The sequence below is a fragment of the Microtus ochrogaster genome, chromosome 17 (genome assembly GCF_000317375.1).
Source record: "Microtus ochrogaster isolate Prairie Vole_2 chromosome 17, MicOch1.0, whole genome shotgun sequence".
Lineage (NCBI taxonomy): Eukaryota > Metazoa > Chordata > Mammalia > Rodentia > Cricetidae > Microtus > Microtus ochrogaster.
Genome location: NC_022019.1, coordinates 3,439,178 through 3,449,226, shown reverse-complemented (window position 1 = coordinate 3,449,226; position 10,049 = coordinate 3,439,178).

Here is a 10,049-nt window from a genome sequence, read left to right as displayed (position 1 = left end):
TCTTTCTTTCTTTCTTTCTTTCTTTCTTTCTTTCTTTCTTTCTTTCTTTCTGCATGTGAGTTAGTGTATTCATGTAGGGGGAGGGGGCAGAAGAGAGCATTGGATTCCCCTGGAACTGGAGTGACAGGCAGCTGTCAGCTGCCAGACCCAGTGCTGGGAACTCGATGTGGTGGCTTTCCAAGAACAAGACTGCTCAAAGGCATTCGGTCTGCTCAGCTGAGCTCTCTCTCCAGCCCCAACCAGGCTCCTGAGCAGAATGAATGCCTTCGGGCAGTCTCGTGAACTTTGTGTGCAATTCCTAAGAGTGATGATGGCTGAGTGTATTGAAATGCTGGGAGCACATCCCTGAAGGTGTGCATTAGCTGTGAGTGTGCGTGGGAGCCCGCAGAAGAAGCTGTGAACCGACTGTGAACTGTGAATGGGGCAGTGTGCAGATGGCTCTCACCTACAAGGTGGTCTTCTAGGAAGAACTGCACAAAGTATGGTAAGTGGACGCACGTGAAAGCAGGGACATGAAGGGAATACCCCCGCATATCCATGTTATCTCTGTGGGAAAAGCAAAGGCCTGGGAGGAAAATTCTTGGCTCTTTTCACATGACCAAAGATGATGAGACATAACACCAGGTGTATTCCCTCACTGATCTTGTCTTTGCTTAAACTAACTGCAAACATCACTGCAGGCTTTACTCACTTTAGTAATAAAAATGAGAAGTGCTTTGTTTGCACTACTGGAGCTCAAATGCCCGGGGACCTGTGGCACTCCATGCGGGTCTCAAATGCCTGAGGACCTGTGGAACTCCATGCGGGTCTTTGGAATATTCGTCAGTCATGGAGCTTTGCTGGCCATGAGATGGGTGGACAAGTGTACAATTCTATTTTTTAAGCATTGTAAGAATAAAGAATTTTGGGGCTGGAGTGATGTCTCAATGGTTAAGAGCACTGGCTGCTCTTCAATGTCCTAAGTACAATTTCCAGCAACCACATGGTGGCTCACAAGCATCTATAATGAGATCTGATGCCTTCTTCTGGCCTACAGGCAACATGCAGGCAGAATAATATACATAATAGATAAATCTAAAAAAAAAAGAAGAAATTCTCATAAAAAAATTAAGAATACTTAATCGTACAGTTAAGGATTGTATGATTCTCAATCTTACAGTGCCTTTCTCGTTCTTTACACTGGAAACTCTGCTTCCAGTTGCACCCTCTCTGCACGGCTGCCATCTTCTGTAAGATGTGGGATAAGCCCACTCAGGTCTCTGGAAGTGGCTAAGAGCCCAGCAGGAATAGATGCTGACAGTAGCCTGAAGAACGTGACAAGGCAGGAGGACAGACCAGACTGCTTAGAAGACCTGGAGCCGCAGACAGAGATCCGCTGGCAGAATCAATCATCCATATGGCTTTTCCTCCATTAGAGTCTCTGCTCCCTCCTCCTCAGCTCCAGACACACAGTTCCTTTCCTGTGGGCCCTGTGGTCTGTTCTTGTGGCCATCAGAGTGACTCATACAAGCACACGCCCACGCAATTCTGACCCCATCACGACAGTAACTTCCCTGCATTATGGACTTTTTCCACAGCCTCTAACAGATTATAAAGCACATGCAGGCAAGAATTTGGATGAAAGAAAGAATGAGTGCTTGTGCATGTAGCTTTAGCTTGAGCCTCTCAAATTACTTCCTGGCACGTATAATAATCATTATCTTTAAGCCGGCATTCATATGTAAGTCAGCTTCAGATTTCGTATCTAGGCAAAAGCCCAAACAAGTCCTTTTTTAGTTACTCATGCTGTTGCAAAAACAATGGAAGACAACTTGGGGAAGACGGGGTTGTTTTGGTCTGAGGGGTACAGTCCATCATGGTAAGGAAGGTGGCCCCATACATAGGTTGTGGGGGCAGTGGGAGGGGGAGGCAGCTGGTGATGTTGCAGATGCAATCAAGAGGTCGTGGCTAGAACTAAGGCCCAGAGGTTCCTCCCACTCTGGCCCTTCATGGGTCATCTAGGCTCCAAATGCCTTAAAGGTTCTGTAGCCTCCAAACACAGTGCGATAGCTGGGGGCCAACTATTTAAACGCAGTGCCTGTGAGAGACATTTCACATCCAAACTGTAACCATCCCCAGATGCCTGTATCCTGGGGCTGCTGTCTACTTCACTTCTTTTTTAAAAGAAAGTACCTGTAGCACTAATTATAACAGTGTGTCTTCTTCTCAGTGTTGGGAAGCACTCCGAGGGCCTTGTGCCTGCTGCTCAGGCAGAGTGCCGCTGAGGGACACCTTCAGTCTTGCCAAGCACTTGCTTTGTACCAGGCTGGCCTTGAACTCACAGAGACCCACCAGCCTCTGCCTCCTGAGTGCTGGGATTAAGCATCTATGCTGCCGTGCCTGTGTCCGGTGCCTGTCTTATTTTCCTTCACTCGTATTAAAGAAGAAGAGAGCACAACTCTGTGGGCCAAAGTTATTTAACAAAATTAAACATGTGGAGACTGAAGAATTGGATTTGTACCCAAACTCCCTGTAGCAACAATGTAACAAAACTCTAAAACCTCACAGACCTTTATAAAATGTATCCACAAACCTTGTTTCGTCTTCATTATGTGACTGTTGGTTAGAAGGTAACTGTCCAGTAACTGTGGAAGTCACTCCAACTTTGACAGAGCTCTAGGAATGTCATCTGGTGTTTTCTCCTTGACTCTGTTTTAGAAAGGAAAGGCACAAGCTAAAAGATCACCCCAGGACTGGCGAGACGACTCGGCAGGTGACGATGCTTGCCACTAAGTCTGACAGAAGCCTGAGCTCAAGCTTCAGGACCCAAGCCTAAGTTCTTAAAATAGTCTAAATGCCATATTCTGAAGGTCTCTGAAAGATTTGAAGAACATCTACCTCACTGAAATATATCTCTCTATAGCTAGAAAACCTAACTAACATGACTACAAGCTTGACTATTTTAGATGATTATCTATTAACCTATATTTCTTAGTTATACATTACATTTTTAAATGAGCTGCACAAACACAATACTTTAATCAAGAGCAGAAATAGACATATAACAAAATTGACCTTAAATTTGTATCAATCAATCAAGATTCATACCAATGCAAATCTCTATAGCACCTGTCACCAGAGACATCAAATGATATTTTCTTGGATATTTTGAACTTAGAGTTCTAAGCATGTAGAAATAGGTTGTTTTAAAAACCCTACCTATATAGTTAGTAATATGACCTTCAGGGCTTTTCTCTACTGTATGGGATCACATCTTCGCTATCCAGAATACTGAGTCACTTACACTAAGAGATGAAGGTCCAGCGTCAGCGCCAGGCTCAACCCCTGAACCAGAGTGAGAGCCTGTAGCTGTGAACAGCACCAAGTTTTTCTGTCTGTCTTGTTTCCAGGGCTCAGGCATCTGAAATCCCAGGGTTGTTAGGGACACGTTCTCTGGGGAGGCTGGAGACCGGCCCCCTCCAATTGCCTCTTGCATGTCTGCCACTGTCCTCCTGGGCTACCTTCTCTTTGTGTGACTTGGTTTCAAAGTTCTCTTTTCTGACAAGGACACCAGTCATTGGCTTTAGTCCTCACTGTCCTCTCGTCTCAGGGCCAGGAACTCAGCAAAAGCTGATCCACTCAGTGAGCAGCCTCTCCCATCTCCTAGTACCCACTTGAACCAATCCGCCATGCTTGGCCTGAGGTACAAGTCCCCTCTATGTCTCACCAGAAGAAGCGGAATAGTAAGCAAGGGTCCTTAAGATACTTAGGAACAACTAGCATGCAACAAATTGAGCACACACAATGTAACCAGAAACCAAGGCAGAAGCCACCCTGCTGTGGCGTTTCCTTTTGCCCTCTATCCTAGCCATGGGTTTCAAAATTTTAGTCTTTACTACACCCAGCCTGTCACTTATTTACCCAGAATGCCTCTTTGATCTCAGTGTGCCCAAGGGCCTTTGGAAGTCATGATACGATTTGGAAATGAACTTCATGTGTGTTGACCTGGGGCTTGTTTGCCGCCCCCCACTCTTTCCTCTCCCCATAGTAAACACTCAAAGCAAGGAACTCAGGGTGGCCCATGGAGACAGCTGTCTAGGAGCTGAGACACTCAATCTGGCAATCTACAATGAGCGAATGAATCCTGCTAATAGCCATGTGAGCCAGAAGCAAATCCTTCTCCCATGGAGCCCCTGTTGCACCCCTCCCCCCAAAGCCCTGCCTGGCACATTAATAACAGCTTCATATTATAAAATAAAAGATCCTGAAGATACATAATTCTTAGATTTCCAGCCCAGCCACGAGGTCATGACTGCCAGCTAAAGAAAGATAGGTTTACATACTGTACTTAAAATAGTCTTCAAGCAGAGAATGTTAGGGAATATTTTCACACTTTCAGGAAACATGTTACCTAAATGCCAAACTTCCCAGAAGCCCATGTTGGCACTCAAAGACTGGTGCCCCAAGCATGGTGCCTTACAGTCTACAGTCTACAGTCTAACCAAGGCTCTGCTGCCCTCCTGTCCTGTGAGATCTTGTCTTTCCTTCTCCTTTGCACTGTGGGGAAGGCTTGCTGCCAGTTTCCCCGCCCTTGGAAGGGATCCTCTGTGATGAAGCCTGCACACCGTTCCCGGGAATCTCATCTTCTCAGGAGAGTGATTCCTCTTGTGTGGAAGACCAAAGATGACCCAGCAGACAGTAGTCTCAGGATACCCCTTGGGATCAAACCCCACTGTCCCCAGCATCATTAGCGAAGGCAGACTTGCATTTCTTAGGTTATTGGACACTTGCTTTTCCGCCCGGTCTGTGGTCCTCTGCACAGAAGCATAGGAGGCTTTTCTGCTGTTTGCACTCAGTTTACTTCATAGAGCCAATTTTACTGAGCTCTAGAAAGTGACGGAACAGTTTCCTTTTGCCCCATGCTAAGAATGAAAAGATAAACTCAATGGCATTAAACTAAAAAAGACTTCTGTATGAACTTAATGGAGAGAGTAGGATGTAAGAAAAAAGCTGGAAATTTTCCAATATTGCCATTGACAAAGGGCAATTTCCCTAACAGTGTCCAACAGCTCAAAACAGCAAAATAAGTAGGCAAAACCATGTCCTACAGGAGAGAGGATGCAAATAGTTCTCAGATATAGGCAAGTCTGTTCAGCCTCATAAGATACCAAATCAAAATTGCAATGAAATATATCTTAACATTAAAAAATTACATTTCTTAGCCGGGCGGTGGTAGCGCACGCCTTTAATCCCAGCACTCGGGAGGCAGAGGCAGGCGGATCTCTGTGAGTTCGAGGCCAGCCTGGTCTACAAGAGCTAGTTCCAGGACAGGAACCAAAAGCTACGGAGAAACCCTGTCTCGAAAAATCAAAAAAAAAAAAAAATTATATTTCTTCACTCATTTTGTGGTGTATGTGTGCTGTGTGTACACACTCTTGAAAGTGTGCATGCCACAGCCCCTTCATGGAGGGCAGATAGCTTGTGGGAGTAGGCGCGATCCTACTACGTGGTGCCAGACACTGAGGCTTGGCAGCAAGTGTCTTTCTTTAGGCACGGAGCCAACTCCTGGCCTCTGGATACCATCCATTTTGAATCTATCAGCTGGCAAACGTGAAAGCGTTAGTTCATCCCGCACTACGGGGGGAAGCGCCTCCCCTGCATGTGGGTGTAATTTGGCCTAAGCTCAGTGTAGGGCCATGTGACAGGAGAGCAATGGAAATACCAGCGTTGAAAGTCGGGTGTGGCGGTGCACACCTGCAGTCCCAGCACTAGGGAGGATGAGGCAGAACGGTTGTCACACTTCCGAGACCAGCCTGTCCTACACGGCAGACACGAGGTCGTCTGGGGGAAGTATTACAAGATCTCACCGCAAAAAAACAAAGTTAACGCCTGCATAACAACCTCCCCCCAAGAGTATCCCCGTACATAATATCCATTCAAAGGTACTTATGGCTCAGCCTGTGAAGTCACACATTGTCAAGTCTGATGACCCGAGTTCTACTGAACTTACTCCCCAATTGTGTGTGCCAAAGCTCAGTTTTTAAAGGGAAAGACTGAAAACAGGCAACGCGTGTAAACAAGGTCCTGTTTAATTCTCTGGCTAAAACGAACAAACAAGGCAATTTGCACTGATGGGATGTTTTCAAAGCTTGTGTGTGTGTTTCCAGAAGGCAACACATGTAATATTTTTGATGTTTACACAAAAAAACTTGCCCACTGTAGGCATACTTGGATAATCAGATAATATTTCTGTAAAAATAGATGAGAAAGTAGGAGGTAACATGTTTGCTTCCAGATCAGGGAACTAGATGCTCGGAGTAGACAGGCACACACTGGAAGCTTATTTCTTATTTTACAGTGTTTTGACTATTTCGGGTGAATGTTATGAATCAATCCCCTGTTCACAATTGTTAATGAAAAAGGGTAATGTTTTGGCACCCAAATTCTCTCTAGAACTTCAAAGGAGGGGCGCACTTTCGGGGAGACACAGGCGGTGAATGCCCCTCTGTCGGCAGAAAAGCCGAGAATTGCTCCCTGTCGTTTTTAAAGTGCAGCTTAAAATAGAGCGTCGCCGGGCTCCCGGCTTAGCCTGCTGATTACTGGTTACAAGACTGTCCGGGATCATTTTCCAAAAGCCAGTTTGAAATTTGCAGTTCCCTATAACCCAGAAGTTTGTGTTTCCTGTGCAGATACTTAAGCTCTTGGGAAAGCGCCAGGCTACTGGGTTGACAACCCCACAAAGAGCTGGTGGGAAGCTCAGAGCCCTGGTCCCCAGACAGCTGTTTCCTTACTGTCCTCAGCTGGACCCCACTGCCCACCCTCCTCTTTCTGGGTACAGCCTGTGCGGGTTCTGCAGCTGTGCCTGCTGACAACCCCGCCCCTTCCCTGTAAGTCTGGAGCAGCCCGCACCGGCCACTGCAGCTGTGACTCATTGCAAATGCTTCGCGTTCCTGGACGCTCTGCTGTTTTGAGTCTCCCCTGTGGCTGGAAACACTAAGCAAATTGAAAGGGAGGAGAAACAGAGGCCCTAAAACATTGCGGGGATGAGGGATAAACTGTTAAGAAAGCTGCAAAGAGGTCGTGCAGGAAGAGACCCAGTCTGTCCGGCCTTCTCCCTCCCTCAACTGGTTCGCTGGAGGCTGGAGCCAGGAGCTGAGCCCAGTAAAGCTCCATTCACAGACCAGAACCCCACCCTGGAGGCCATCTCCGGGGTCCTAGCTAGCCTAGCAGGCAGAAATGTGAGCTTCCTTTATACTCAATAGATGTGGTGTTTGCATCCTCCACCACTTTGGTGGTGGGAAGAGACCCAGGCCCTGGGGCAAGCAAAGCCTGCACTCTATTTTTGAACCTACGCCTCCACCCGCCTTCCCGGTACCTCTTACAGCTTTATCAAGCGTTATCAAGAAGCTTCTTAAAAAAGGAAGTCATGGGTGTCTTGTGATGTGTGTGTCCCGACTCTTTTCGTGTTTGGTGTTAGGTTTCTGTTACTGTGATTCTGTTACTGTGACAGAAACAATGACCAAGAACAATTCCGGGGAAGAAACTATTTGCTCCGATCATGGTTCAACATGGGCAGGAACTCAGACAGGAACCTGGAGGCAGGAACTGAAGCAGAAACACGGAGGAATGCAGTTTACAGCGAGTCCTCCAGGATTATGTTCAACTACCTTTATTTCTTTTTTATTTTGTATGTACGTGTGTTTTGCCTGCCTATTTTTTTTGTATCACATAGGTGCAGTCCCCTCAGCAGCCAGAAGAGGGCATTAGATCTCTCTGTGCCGGGAGTTACAGAGGGTTGTGAGCTGCCTTGTGGGTGGAAACGGAACTCAGGTTCTCTGGAAGGGCAGGCAGTGAACTTCAGTCAACTACCTTCCTTATACCTCCCAGGGCTACCTGCAGGAATGGCACCACCCACAGTGGCTGGGCCCCCCTACATCAATCATCAAAAACCAAAATACCCCAGAAACCTGCCTACAGGCTAATACATGGCAGCTGTGGTGCCCTCTTCCCAGACGACTCTAGCTGGTGTCAAGTTACAGTTCGTGGTCTGTTATGCAAGTCTCTCAAACCTTAACGTTGATAAACTACCCCAGGGTGGTCCCACCGGCATCTCTCCACTGTCTTCTGCCATTGAGCTCTGACAATTTGATCCTCCCAAGAGTCTGAATTCTTTTCCTTCTTTTGAATTCCAGCAGCTATACCAAGATACGTCTCAACATTGAATGTACTTCAGTGACTTTAAAAATTGTTACTTCTTGTGTGCGTGTGCGTGTGCACATATGTATATGTATGAGCATGTGTGCCTTGAGATGCATGAGGAGATCAGGACAACATCTGTATATTATCAGTTCTCTCTTACCTTTTATGTGAGTCCAGAATTTGAACTCACATCACCAGGGTGGCGTGGTCAGCTCCTTTACCCACTGAACCATTTTGTCTGCCCTTAACATTTTTGTTTTTGAGACAAGTTCTCATTATGAGGTCTAGGTTGGTTTTAAATTCATAATCTTCCTGCTTCCAGCTCACAGTGAGCATGCTACTTTTGGGGGAGTACTCTTTAGATATGGTCTTGCTTGTAAAGCACAGGCTGGTCTGACTTCACGCTGTTCTCGCCCCAGCAGCACCTTGAGTGCTGGGGTTACAGATGTGCACCACAGCTGTCAGACAGTGTGCTCTTTATTTCCGCGGCTTCTGCCTCTGTTCGGGGATGAAGTTGGTCTGTTTTCAGTCCACAATAAAAACCAAAGCACCCGAGGGTGAGTAGTAACCTAGGGAAAAAGGGTTTACGTTAGCTCAAGGGTCTGGAAGGTCAAGGGTGTGGTGGCGGCCTTGACTCGGGGCAGAGAGTTACTAAGCTGGGGAGGCAGGTGGGAAGAGGCTGCTAGGCAAGACAGAAGGCTAGAGCGTGGGGAGGGACCGCCAGCCCTCTCTCTTTTTATGGCTTAACCACCTGTGATGGCTGATCTTGGTTGTTAACTTGAGCACTTCTGAAATCAACTAAAGCCCAAACAGCTGGATACACCTGTGAAGGATCTTCTTGATCGGATCATGTGGGATGGAAGTGCCTCCCCTAAATCAGGGCCACACCTTCTGGGGGCAACCCACATGAAAGGACATGGGAGGTTTTGCTTTTGCTTGCTGGCCTTCACTCTCTGTTCGTTCATCTATCCTGTTGCTGAGGCATTCCCTTCCAAGTAGTAGCTTCCCACTTCTTCAGGACTCCATCTTAGACTGAAGAAGGATGGCTCTCCAGGAATCTTCAGAACCCAGCTCAAGAACTGCTGAGTCATGCTGTCTCATGGACCGAGTAACTACAGGATTCTTAGTCATTCTGCAGGAGACAGCCAGTGTTGGACTACCCAGACCACAGCTTGTAAGCCACTCTAATAAATCTCTCTCACACACAACCATCAGTTCTGACCCTTTAGACAAGCCTGACTTGACTAATATACCACTTTATTCTCAGAACAAGCTGAGTGGTCCCATAAGAATTATCTTAACTATTTCTGAGGGCAGGTCATTCATGAAGGACCCCTCCATAAGCACCTTCTTTCAAAAAATTTATTTGTTTTATTTATGAGTGCTTTATCTGCATGCATGATTTTATGCCAGAGGAGCATGTCAGATCTCATAGTAGATGGTTGTGAGTCACCATGTGGTTGCTGGGGATTGAACTCAGGACCTCTGGAAGAGCAGTCAATGCTCTTAACCTCTGAGCCATTTCTCCTGCCCCACCCCCAGCACCATCTTAAAGGTCCCACTCAACACTATAGTATAGACCAGATTTCCCTCACGTGACTTGCTAGGGGACGGACCATATCCCCTTGTAGCACAATATCTGGCAAAATGTTTTCCAGGCCTTCACAGTTCTTAGTTGGGGCAGATATTTACTTGACCAGAAGATAGATGAATAAGGGTGAAACAAGCCAGGTTCAGAACCTGTGTGCCTGGGGCTGGAGAGATGGCTCAGAGGTTAAGAGCACTGGCTGCTCTTCCAAAGGTCCTGAGTTCAATTCCCAGCAACCACATGGTGGCTCACAACCATCTGTAATGAGATCTGGTGCCCTTTT